The sequence below is a fragment of the Bactrocera latifrons genome, unplaced genomic scaffold (assembly GCF_001853355.1).
Source record: "Bactrocera latifrons isolate USDA-ARS-PBARC rearing strain unplaced genomic scaffold, ASM185335v1 scaffold_208, whole genome shotgun sequence".
Lineage (NCBI taxonomy): Eukaryota > Metazoa > Arthropoda > Insecta > Diptera > Tephritidae > Bactrocera > Bactrocera latifrons.
In genome coordinates, this window is record NW_017535608.1 from 406,447 (window position 1) to 420,631 (window position 14,185).

At 36.1% G+C, this 14,185-nt stretch overlaps 1 long non-coding RNA gene across 1 annotated transcript in view; it reads right to left on the minus strand.

Moving 5' to 3' along the window:
• LOC108968274 overlaps positions 1 to 14,185 on the minus strand; it is a 77,105-nt gene that overhangs the window by 61,590 nt on the left and 1,330 nt on the right. The window contains exon 2 of the long non-coding RNA XR_001993325.1: positions 3,413 to 3,620. This is a non-coding gene — a long non-coding RNA (uncharacterized LOC108968274). The remainder of the gene's footprint in view (positions 1 to 3,412; positions 3,621 to 14,185) is intronic.

Genomic DNA, 14,185 nt, shown 5'->3' on the forward strand with positions numbered 1-14,185 from the left:
GGTCGACATTTCAAGCTATTCACAGCAATACTACGCAGCATGCTGTCTAGCATAGAACATCTGGAAGCTTAGAAATATACACACATATGCCGCTGCGCTTTCTAGCCACTCAAATGATTTGCTAGTATGTGTAGGTATGTATGTGTGTGTGCGTATGCAAATGCAATTGCACGTAAGGCTGCTGACTGCACTCGCAGCTATCGATACGTACGTGTTATCAGCCAGACAAATGGCATTACAGCGTTAACACTTTCCGTTCGCAAAGCCTCCATCACCACCCGCTGAATAAACTACGCACAGACACATATACATATTATATATACACATGTACATATGTATAGATAGCTGTGCATGCTTGCAGGCTACCTCCAATCAATGTTTAGACCCCCTTGGCGCCATTTYCATATTGATTTATGATTTTGTAGTTATTGCATTTTTCCATTCGGGAAAATATGTGTTTTGTGGCCTGGCGTGTCTGGCAATTTTTCGTTGTTGTTGTTTTTGTGTTGTGTTCAATTTGTGTTTTGACTGCAGCCAGTGTTTATTGCACCAATATTGAATTGCCGCTACTAACAATATTTGGCGCTGTTGTTGTTATTATTATGCTCGAGTACTGAGCATACACACATATCTATGTATGTAGTCACGCACTGTTTTGCTAAAGCAAAAAAACAACAAAAAATGTATGCTGCAATAGTTGTGGAAGATTAAAATGTATCCCAAGCAACAAAACACAAATGGCTCTGGACGGCGTTGCGTGCGCCTATCGAACAATTCGAAAATTTTCAAAATTTCTGATTTTTTTCAGCACCTTCATATTTGCATTGCCGCTTGCTGTTTTCCGAATAAACAGAATTTCGCATGTTGGGCACGTATTTGAAAACAACATTAAATAAAATTGCATAAGTAGAATATCGAACTGTACTATGATGCACAAAGCGAARCAAGAGAGAGGGGAAAAGAAAAATGACAGCGAAAAGTGGAAATAGAAACATGCAAAACGCTCAGTCCGTTTAGAGTTGGCTAAAGTTGCCATGCATAAATGCAAGTGGAACTGTAATATAACTGTAAATATGCGTTCTCATGTACTTGTAACGAGCCAGGGGAACCATAGACAACATCTCAGCAAAAATCATAAACGCAAATGCTGGTGCGCTGGTGCAATGACATGCCATTTGGTACATTTACTATGACCTGCAGTAAAAATCAATGCTCAAATGAAATATATTCACAAACTTACTCCGAAAAATTACTGAATTTAAGYAAGTTGCTTGAAAATTATTGAGCGAAATTCAGTGCCTACATATTATATAACAGAATGCGGAACAAAATGTGGGTTAGAAATTACGTGCCGGAGGCTTAAACGGTTTTAAAAAATTTATATATCCATTCACGTGAGGCAGAATGTCTGAGAAGGCTGAAAAAACTTCTTGAAAACATCTTCTTCTTTCATGCGTACTTCTTCTATAGAAAGATGTAGCGGAAACTGAGTGTCTAGGAGTAKTGTAACGGCTACCACCAGCTCAGTTTCCAGAAACGTTTCTCAGTTACGCCAATGGAATAGGATTCGTGGCAGCCCGCTACACTCTTGCAGAAGGCTCACCATTCAAGATCTTTTGGCTTTCTAAATCTCAATTTTATATATAGCAAGTCCTGCTTTATACGATACCAAGTCTAAACTAAATTCGCTTTTATAGGCCTTATTGAACTTATTCTGCTAAAAGCTGATTTCCRATGCTCATCGCGAGAGCGATCCCCTTCCTTTCTGAGTTTTCAAACAGAGCTTTCGAAGGCAGGCTTTCTACAAAACTGAGGACCTCACTCATCAAACGCGCTGAAAGATAGCACTGAGCTTCGACCTGGCGTGTTCGGAAGAGCTCATCGAAGTTTCATGCCGCAAAGGCTCCAATTCGTTTTTCTAGTTTTACTAGAACTACTCTCCTCTATTAGAGTTAAAACTAATATACCTATGATCAGAGAATGGTCAGAAAGAAATCAAAAAGTGACTCAACACCGGCGTTAACATCCGTTCTTAACTAGACCGTATGCAATAAGTTCGCGTCCAAACCGTTAGTGACATCGACTTCTTCAGCATCTCCGGAGGGGGCTCTCACCAGTGCGAGTTCTGCACTAGTAAGACTTTCGAACCCGTCCTACTAAAATAACCGCTAGAGATCAGTCCCCTATACTTGCTTAGATCATTGCTTAGACGAATMCACTTTCATGTCCCTCTGTGCCCTTTCCTGATGCCTTTTCTGAAAGCTGTAAACCTTACGCCCGTACATCGATCGAGTGCATCCTAAAAACCACCCTCTAAAAGCCAAAGCTGATGGTAGTACCGTTGGACTCCTTGTTCAGGACACACACTACCTTTCGATTTCGTTTATCGATTCCCTCGAGCCTTATTACTCTCCAGTCGCGAGTTGTGATTGCAGTAATGCAAAATCGCTTGTATCTCCCCTTAGGAGTGATGGGGTTTGAAGGAAGCCAGGAAAACAGCTTAAACAGGACATTTTGTGTCTGTTTTGAATTGGTATGGGACTAGTAGTTTCTGACCGATATCTGACAGTTGACACGCCTTAGTATAACCATATGGTGAACTAGTTCCTAACTAGTTGTTTTGCACGTATTTCGAAGATTTTACGATTTTTGACCTCAAAGTCTTCAGCACTTCGATTAATTRATGATTTTTATTGGTTATAGAAAGTTTACAAGAAAAAAAAATTTATATATGTGGATAGGTACATACAAATGTAATAACTAACTGCATAAATACATATGTATGTCTCATTTAAAAACCATAAACCACTCTAGGCGTGTCTAATCGCCTTATATAAAAGTTGTAAAATGTATATGACCACAGGTGTGGTTTGCTTTGTAATAACAGTATTTTTATTATTTTSTATGCACTTTCCACAAATGAAATTTAACCAATACCACTGCATTGTCACCTATGTAAGTAATAATTAATAATTTTGGAAAGAAACATAATATTTAAAATAGATTTTTACGAGCCATTTCCTTGAGCAGCGCCCATCCGCCATAAATAGCTGCGAAGGAACGCGTATGTGTGGGTATGTGTATAAAAAAAGTTTATGGTTTATTGCCATTATTGACACTTGCGCGTGTATGCGTGTGTTTGTTTGCTCTAGGTGTGTTTTATTACAAATCATAATAATAATAAATGAATGCAAACATGTGTGTGTGTTTGGGCATAATATTTTAAATGCATAAAGAAAATTGGCGAAGATGTGCTAATTGTTCGAGGCGACGGCGTCGCGGTTCCACAATAAGCAAGGCGCGGCCGCTCACCYATAGCGACYGCGACCAGCGCGGCTTCAGCGTCGAGGTTCGGCGCAATGTATGTATACAAAAATGATAAAATATAATAATAATAAAGCATACTACTTACCTTTGCATATATTGTTTGCTTGCAACTGGTTGTTGTTGTTGTTGGTTAGGCCGCGTTTATTTGTAGCGTTTAGCGCCCGCGCGTGCTCAGCGTCGCATAAATTTTATTACCGCGYACAAATAACGCAACCCAAAGCACACTTGGCAAATCCATAAAGTTGCATGGCGAAACACATAGTAGGCGTGGCAGCAGTTGAAGATGTCGCAAGCTAAAAAAATATAAATAAGTAAATAAATATGAATATAAATAAGCAATTATTTGCACGCTAAGTAAATAAGGTGAGTAAAAATGTGGAAGCATTCGCATTATACCCAAGATGGGGTAGATTAGGTTTGTCATGAAGTTCGTAGCATACAAAAGCCAATGCTGGAGGATTGGTAAATATTTTTTTTTTTAATTAAATTAAATGAAATTAAGTTTGTGGGAAGACGAGTTAGTCTAGCCAGGTTCTGTTGTCTTTCAGTCTGTATATATGCCTTTAGTTTTTRWGATTTCGATTTAAAATTTTGTATACATCTCTTTCTCGCAAAGAAATTGCGCATTTGTCGGAATCGTCGTTATCGAACCACTATAGGATATAACTGCCATACAAACTGAACAATTAAAATCAAGTCTGTGTATTAAAAACTTTTTTAATTGATGAGATATTTTCCCGAAATTTGACACTTATTGTTTCTAAAAACAACGGTACAATTTCCGTAAAAAAAAATCAAATCGGTCCTCTATAGCATTTAGTTGCCATACAAACCGACCCATCATTAAACTCAAGTTCTTGTATGAAAATTTTTTTTAATTACCGAGATATCTTCCCGAAATTTGAYACTTATTGTTTSTCRAAGCCAYGGTAYAATTTCCGYAGAAAATTKTTGAAAACCGGCTACTATAGCATATGACTGCYATACAAACCGAACGATCAAACTCAAGTTCTTGTATGAAAAACTTTTTTAATTGATGAGATATCTTCATGAAATTTCGCACATATTATTACCTAAAATAACGGTACAATCTGCGAAAAATTGGCGGTTTTCGGATCACTTAGGCATATAGCTACCATACAAACCGAACGATCAAACTCAAGTTCTTGTATGAAAAGCTTTTTTAATTGATGAGATATCCTCATGAAATTTTGCATTTTTTTTCTCTCAAATGGTATAATTTTCGTCAAAAACATACATATTTTGAGCTAAGACAATTGCAGCATATATAGTACATATGTAGCTGCCATACAAAATGACCCACCCCAAACAAGATAAGCATCTTTTTATACCAATTGATGCTATAGAAAAAATGTACCCGAGAAGGGTATTATGACTTCAGCAAAGACGAAGTTTTTCCTTATTTTATCTGACATTGTTTTGTAGTTTTTCTCTAGACAATTCCACGGCGAGTGTGAAAAAAGTCATATAACATTTGTTTGCATTCTAAAATCACATTAAAATAAAAATTATTACCCGCATATTTTCAGTATTATATAATTGTAGATAAACAGAAAAAATGTATTGTTTGTTAAAAATTTATTTAGAGAAATAGCAATAATAATAATATTTGTCTTGGCATGTTAATTAACTGTGAACAAATGCTTTCATTGATTGTTCTCGCTTCATTCATTCCATTCTATGGTCGGGCAAATAAAGCATTTTGCTGCGAAAATTTCCTTGCATATATTTTATGAACTCAGCAAGGTGCTGCAGCAGAACACTAACACATAGTGTTGCTTAGGCATGAACGGATACATACTTATATACACATAATTTGTCTGAAATTATTTTAATAAACCACAACTGGGCATATTGATGGCATAAAATGTTATACAAATAATTTTATCTAGATTTTAAATGGTCAGTTTGTATGGTTTATAAAATAGCTTGATCTTAACAATATTTTTGGAAATTACAGCGTTGCATTGCGCAATCRTCCATACCTAATTTTCTGAAGATATMTTGTCAAAYAAGAAAGTTTTCCAYAGCAGGACTTCATTTTGATTGATCAGTTTGTATGAKAGCTATAAGCTATAGTGGTCCGATTTGAACAATTTCTACGGAGATTGTACCGTTCCCTTAAACTATAAGTCAAGCAAAATTTTGTGAAGATACCTCGACCAATACAAAAATTTTCTATACAAGGACTGAAATTGGATGTATCAGTTTGTATGACAGCTATATGCTATAGTGGTTTTATCTGAACAGTTTCTGCAAAACTTATACCGTTGCTTTAGAGAATTATCTACGCCAAAATTCGTGAAGGCACCTAGACAACTACAAAAGTTTTTCATACAAGCACTTGAGTTAGGTCGTTCAGTTTGTATGGCAGCTATGTGCTATGGTACAGCGATGTCAACAATTTCTTCAGAGATTATAGAGTTGTTTGTGAAAATCATCCACACTAAATTTGGTGAAAATATGTGATCAAATAAAAAAGTTTTCCCTACAAGAACTTGTGTTGGATTGGTTAGTTTGTATGCCAGCTATATGATATAGTTGGCCGATATTGGCGTTTACGACAAGTGAGCAGCTTTCTAGAAAGAAAAAAGTGTATGCAAAATTTCAAAACAATATCTCCCTAGATAGTTCTAAATTTAACCTTAGGGGTATTCTATTCCCAGTACCATAACAATTCGGAAAATACTGTATTTTCCTGCGTCATTTTAAAATATTTCAAAATTTCTTCTTGTATTAATTAAAATCCAATAAATCGCATATTTTCCAACAATTTTCAATCTTTTTATGATTACGCTGATGCTATATTTACACAGACATTACGCAATTATAATCTGATAAGTAGAAAAATGAGTGATAATTTAATTAATTGACAATTAACTATAATTTACCAGCAAGCATGCYTAGTTTCTATAAAAATATGTTACTTGAGCGACTATTATAGATTTTATTGTTGCTATTGGCGATGATTATATTTACTGTCATAGACTTACAAACACAGCAACACAAGCACACACACACGCATMCATACAAGTGGCTTGTGTTATGCTCATACGCGATACAAATCACGTCGTTTGAGTTGCAATTGAATTGCAAAAACGAAATGAAATGAACGAATTGAATTGATTTTGAATTTGAACGTCTGGTCGAACARCGAAGTGCCACTAGAGGAGCAGCCGAGCAGAGTCRTGCTGAATTGAACCGCAACGAACCACATCAGCGTTGATTGTCAGGCGTTGCAAACTCATTGCACGGCAGTAGTGTTTGGGGTAGTGGGTTTGGAGACTAGTTGMCGCTTCGCTATGGAGTTAGAAGTGGTTTATGCAGATGTGAGCCAAGCGTAAGGACTGTGAAATGCATTTTTATAATTTTTTTCCGCATCACAGTGCAACTGGTGGGAAATTTGAGGTTGGCTTTGATGATACAAATGTACCAAAATACAGTAKTTTTTATAAAATCATGACATTTTCCGAGATGTCTGTAATGAAATTTGAATGAAAGTAAAAAAATATGCCTTTTTTTAGTTTTTTTTTTTAAGTTTTTAAAACCTTTGCAAACTAGCATAAAGAAAYTTCATTACTTATTTACTACGATTTGAAAATTTTTTTTTTCGAATTATCCATTATCCACATCTTGGAAGAAATATTTTTTGTAGCAATTAGAAACTTTMGGAAACTCTATAAATTATAATTGATGAGCAGCGTGAACCCATATAGCATATCCGTCCCTATCTCTTACGTCASTCCGCAAACTAGTCTCTCAGTTTTTAAGATATCAACCTGAAATTTTGCACAAGCACTTTACTGTCCAATAAGCTGCTCATTTGTCGGAAATGGCGATATCGAACAACTACAGCGTATAGCTGCCATACAAACTCGTCGATCCAACTTCAGTCCATGTAGGGAAAACTTTATTTGAGAAGATAAGTATATGTAATTTTGTACAGATTATTATTTTGGTTATCGCTACAAATTTCAAACGAATTTTCCAGATCGGATTACAACAGCTTATAGTTGCCATACAACCTGACCGATCAAAACTAAGTCCTTGTATGAAAAACTTTTTTATTTGWCAAAGTATCTACGCAAAATTTTCCACAGATTATTAACCAAAGTATAGCTACTATGTCCAAAGAAATTTTTCAGATCAGACTACTATAGCATATAGCTGTCATACAAAGTGACCCATCAAAATCAGTATAAATATCTTTGTATACCTTTTTATGCTACAAAAATGCTTACTTTTATGCAAATTAAATTATTTTCYTACCGCGCTTATATACATATGTACGTATGTATATACATCAACTTTATAATATACAATATATAATAATCACACACTATCAGCGCGTTAGACGATGTGGCGCAGACGCAATAAAATATATGTAAATATTAAAATTTGTTACTTAACGTTCAATTAAGCRTCTATTTCTTGTTGCCGCCCTCAGCCCGCAAATGCAGACACACCATGACAAAACTCGTTCCCCTTTTGCCCATTGRAAATGTAGCGTTGAAATGTGCACTTTTCAATTTGCATATCTTATTTTAACAACTCTACAAATACACAGCATAWAATGTGAGTATATGTATGTGTGTGTACATCTTAGACTTTTATTGTAGCTGGCTTGAGGGCGTAAGTGGGGGGTATGGCAGTGTGAGTGCCTGATTCGTGCCAGGCATACATATACACATAGCTATAGCGATGCATAACATATATGTATATGTGGATGTGTGTGCAGACTCAAGTATTCTTATGTACATATGTACATGTAAGTATGTATTCCTGCCGCGTCGCTGACGATGATTGATTGCATTGGCAATATTAGAAGCGGGAGGGTGCTGCTGCTGCCGTTATTTATGGTTCTGGTATATTTTAATTCAGCGCATGAATTAAAAAATAGAGTTGTACATACATAGATGTAAATAAATACAGATATTTCACTCACTGCCGCCCGCCATTCGCAAACAGTAGCACGTACATATGTGTGTAGGTATAGATGCAGACATATGTACATACATAGACGTGTGAGCATGCTAAGGAAGCGTGTCTCAATTAAGAGCACTGATTGATGGGGTTTAGTCAAAATATAAATAAAGTTCTCATACAGTGTTGAGTAAGGTCCAACAGTTGTTGGGTTATATGAGAAGTGTGCGAAAGTTTTATTGCTACGTAGAGTTGATTTTAATTAGTTAAATAATTTTCAAATTTAGACATTTGAGTACTGGCAAGTGTTTATGAAGATATTTCAATTTAACTTTGTTGAAAACCAATATTGACTTTTTTTTTTAAATATTGAAATTTTCCTGAAAAATATTGACATTTTCTTGAAAAGTATGCCTTTTACATACGTTGTTTTCGAGATACTGTTCTCAAACTTTGCGTACGTCCTTTAATCTTCAAGAAGCTGCTTATTTGTCAGTATCGCCGACAACGGAAAACTATATCATATAGCTGACATACAAAGTGAGTGATCAAAATCGTGTACTTGTACAAWWACTTTTTTATTTCGTAAGCTAGCTTCTAGAAATTTGGCACGAATTATTATTTACGGCAACCCTATAATATCTTAAGAAATTTTTAAGATCGGACCATTATATCATATAGCTGCAATACAAACCGAAAGATCAATATCAAGCTCTTGTATGAAAAACTTTTTCATTTGGCTTGCTAGCTACACAAAATTTGGCGCGAAGTATTGTCTGTGGCAATCCTATAATATTTTAAGAAATCTTTCAAATCGGACCACTATAASACGTAGCTGTCATACAAACCRAAAGATAAAAAAATAAACTCCTTATGCGTTAATAAAGRAATATACCATATAACTTCTGCACAACCAAAGTTAACGGGTGTTATTGTCACTTCAAATATCGGTGAAAAGTCACCCACGTRATTTTCAAAGTGGAGCTGTTGATCTTGCATTACACAATCTGTATACTCCACAGCCAGAAATGGGTTAAAAGTCAGAAATTTTTTTAACTTAAATACCCTTTTCATAACCTCTGTCGACTGCCTGTGAATGCCAGAGGCACTTGCGTAGTATTTGAGTATATATGTACGTGCTCCTAGCACCGCACTGGAAGTCGATTGAGGTTATGAAAAGGGGTTCGTTGATGGCGTTATTCAATAGGGCGAAATGACATCTATACATGCATATGGCTATACTTGAARTCCAATAACTGATTAGAGCGTAAGAAGGTTATAATGAGTTTTGTCTTCATACCCCTAAATTTTTCTCTGTTTTCTTTTTCTTTTCTTTTTTTATCGCTCACGTCTCACGCCCGACTTGCAATCCAATTACTGCCGACAGTAGCGAAATTGCGCGCTGATTTTTGCTAATTATCCAAATAATTCTTAGACATGCGCAACTCAACTGCTCAATTATAATTTGTTTATATGTACATATATTGCACATCGCGTGTGCTGACAACAAGGGGTTGTGTAATCAATAGGCTACCAGCCATTTCCTATTACTCCAGCTGCCTAATCCTGACTTAAAATGCGACCAGCATTTTGTTTGCCTTTGTAACATTACTGTTTTTTTATACTCTCGCAACAAAGTTGCTAAAGAGAGTATTATAGTTTTTGTTGTTGGTTTTTCTCAGCAAAGAACACAGTAAATTTTTGTAGCAGAAGAATTGTGGAAGCGTGAAAACAGGTTTGGCAATAAACATAAACATTCAAATCAGCGCATCCGCAAACCGGAAGCGTCCGCTCACCACGGCCAACAAAAAAATAATAAAAACAGGAACACTGTTAATCACACAGCATGTTGTTGTTGTTGTAGGCATAGTGCGTACGTGCTCTGTAGCTGTAATCGCTTTTCATTTCGCTTTGCTGGTCAAATGTCAACGGGATACTGAGGGTCCTCGTAAATTCCTTTCTTCTCCTTTAGCATTTAATTGCATTTCTTTCAATTTCWATTCTTGTTGCTTGCTACCTTTTGTAGCTAGAATCTGTATATTATGTGTGTTTGTGCAATGCCAAGTACCCCCCGCACACTATCACTTTTATGTCGGTTCTAATCTGCTTTGTCGCACTACTCTTACTGCGTCTTAACGCCGTACTTGTTTGGGCCTGTTGCAATTCCCAACGGACTGGTGTTTAGTCCTCTGACTGGTGACTCACTTGTACACCTATATACATATATGTATGTATATGCGTATGTACATATATAGGTAACACTGTGCGTGTGTTTGAATTATAGAATCGCAGATTATCATCAACAATATCTGCAGCCGTAAATGAGCGAACGAGCGGGCCGGTGCCGGTGCGCTCACAGTCAGCGTTATGTCGCTTAATGAATTTATTTGTTACGCATGGCATCATTTGAATTGCCTGCCACCAAGTCGCATACACACTTCTGGCTTAATGAAATCCATTATTGACGACAACAACGGCATTAASAGCAACTGCGACAGTGGTGGTGGCAGGCAGCAACAACCGCAGCCACAATGTAAACGCACATACAGTGGAGTAGACAATGCTGCAGCTTGGTCTATGCAACGCTTGACAGCAAGCCATCTAAAAAAAAGAAGAAACGTTAATTTCGGTTGTAATACCCTTAACAAGTTCGAGTTTTCTTACCAAAACGTGATTTTGATCCTCCAGTTGGTATGACATCTATATGCTATAGTAATCCGATCTGAAAAATTTCTTCAGAGATTGTATTGTTGCCTTGACGAATGATTCATGCCGATTTTTGTGTAGATACCTTCTCAAATAAAAAAGTTTTCCATACAGGAACTTAATTTTCCTCGCTCAGTTTGTGTGGCAGCTATATGCTATAGTGCTGCGATCGGCACAATTTCTTCAGAGTTTGTATAGTTCTCTTGAAGAATAGTACATGCCGAATTTTGTGAAGATACCTTGACAAATAAAAAAAGTTTTCCATACAAAAACTTCATTTTCGTCGCTCAGTTTCTAAGGCAGCTATATGCTAAAGTAGTCCGATATTCACTGATATATGTATATACAGACAGACGGACCTGTCTAAATCGACTCAGGTCGTCACGGTGGTGACTTTTATGCCTATACACTTTATAGAGCCTCTCTTCCTTCGTGGTATTACCAACTTCGTGGCAAATTTAACAAAAAGCCCTGTTCTGGGTATAAAAAAAATTATATGTATGTTTGGTTTGCGCAACCCTGAAATTGTTGTAGTGCCGGCATATATTACACAATTCATATGGCAAGCTACTACTAAATACGCAATAAAGAGCTGACATTTTATTTCGTAAGCAGCGCAGCAGGCTGCCACTACGCGCAACTARCGTCATATCGCATTGACACGCAGCAATCTATGTTCGAATTTTGTTCAGCTTAAACGGCGTTTTGTGTGTGTTCACAGGATACCATACAATATCTGCCAAGTCCTTTGTTCTATTACATCGAGTCGTATGTACGTTTGTATGTATGCGTGAGCACATGCTCATATGGGAGTTGGGTTAATTGAGCGCACCTCAGCATTGCTAGCATACTGCAAATTGAATATGGATGGATTATAAGCAATGAAAGGCCCTATAAGTATTATTTTACTCCTCGTAAAGTAACTTTGAGGAGTCACAGCTACGCTTTCGTACTTTTTTGATACTTCTGGTCAATAATTCTAATGCACTACTATGTGCTCCCAGCAAAGTTAATCTTATTCCAAGTGTATATGAAGAGATAATGGTATTATATTATGATCTATTATATCGGAGTATTTTAAATAACACAACGTACCGGCACTCTAAGCGGTCTTACTGAGATCGCTGTTACGATCGTTGTCTTAACCTAAGCTATTTTAAATGTATAATTTCTAATCAGTCGATGACCAATGAACGTCTTTAAGGTTAGGTTCATAAAACAAGAGTTTTTAGTTTTCTGCAAGATTTGCTGCTGGATTTTTAAGTCAAAAATTAAAGATTTTGACCTTTAGACATTAAAGCAGAGGAAAGGAGTTTGTAGTCGGGTCGATTTCTTTTCCATAAAATCCTTGGATTATTCTGAACAACTTTGCCTAAGGAATTATGGCTCTAAAAMCAGTTTCGAGGTATTTTTAAGGCGAAGTATAAAAATCTGAATAATTGGTTATATGCAAGATATGGGATATAGTGCTCAGATTAATAGAATATCAAAAAGTGCCTACTCAATAAATTTAATCTGGATATCCCAATAACTAACCAACAAATTTTTATAAAAAGTCCCTTAAAACATTTACCTTTAAAATCAGTGGTTCGAAGACGCATAGTCTCTTAGCGAAAGTTGTTCAGAATAATCCGTAGAACCGCGATTTTTCTGTTTTTTTTTTTTTTTGTTTCCAGAAAGTCGGACTGCTCTAATGTATAGAGCTATGCTTGTACCTGATTTTCGGCTTCACAAACACTTCGTACATCGCGCTCCCTATTCGGTGTTGCCTTTCCCCCATACACAGGCGTCGCACAGTATTTATGACGTTTCTGCGCGCCCGCACAATAAATGCTCACTTACTTAATGAGTTTTCCCCCGGTGGGTTGCAACAATTGCGAAATATGTGCCACAAGTTTTATGCGCCACACCCACTGCTCGTACGGAAACACCAACAAACAACAAACGTGTTACCGCCACTAACTGTTCATTCCCCAAATAATAAATATCATCTTTTGGCATATCCATGTGTGACTGTGCGCGTATGTGTGTGTGTRTGTGTGTTCACATGCTCATAAGTAGTGCGCTTAATAGATTTTTCTTAATTGTTGTTTGTGTGAGTGTATGTGTTCTGTTTGTTGTTTAATTTACTATTTACCACTATGCCAACGGTAGTTGTTGTACGCTTTATTGCCGGCGCATGTGTGTTATGGGCGTTGTTGGCTGTTGCAATACATTTTCCCACCATCCCACCGCAAAGCTATAGCTTAGCCGAAAACAAAAGAAAGACACGAAGCATGCAAAGAAACCCATTTCATTTGAAATGTCTTTGAGTGCAATTGAACAGGATGTTGGGTTAATGGGCGTATTTTATGGTTTTGATTTGTACGCGCTTACATGCATGTAGCTAACTGCCGCCCATCTTCTACATGRACCCATCTGAACTTATAAGTTACCTTTATGGCCTCCAGTGATATATTTTCAATTGCCATTTCCCGACAAATAAGCTGAAATGTTTTGTTTCCACAGTCAAATAAACGAGTGTGGTAGGGTCTGAAAAGTACCGTTATTTGCATCGACAGCGCAAATTAACGCTGTTCGCTTAAAATATTTGAGATATTTTTTTCTATTTTTTATTTCATGTCGAAAGGTTTTATTTTGGAAAAATATAGYAAAGAAAGTCTAATGAGAGAATCGTTTTTTTTTTCTTAGCATTTTTGCTTTTTATTAGTATTTGTTGTTGGCTAAAATTGTTACTCAGCTGTTAATTTACTAATATTTGTCTTCTTAAGCCTACAATAAAATTCAMTTATCGAAAATAAATGTAAAAAAATTCACAAAAAGGCAAAGTCTGTTATGAACAAATAAAATAAATTAAATTTTAAAAACAAACAAAAACATTTCCATTACCCAATTAATAACTGGATTTGCGATTTCAATAAAAAATTAAAAAACATCTTTTGTTTCTTTTTTGCAAGTAAAGCAGCAATAAAAAYTCAACCGTTCCAGAATAATATAAATTATAAATGCACTCATTAGAAGTAAAATTGCTAATTAATTAAGGTGAATTATATCATAGTGAGGCGACAGCAGCATAAGAAATATTCATAGTATAACAGTAGCTTTTTGTTGGTTAAAAATAAATAAAGAAATAAAACAATGAAAAATTGTATATTTGCATATAATACGGTAAAACTAAACTAAATAAATAAAAAAAAATTGCAAATTA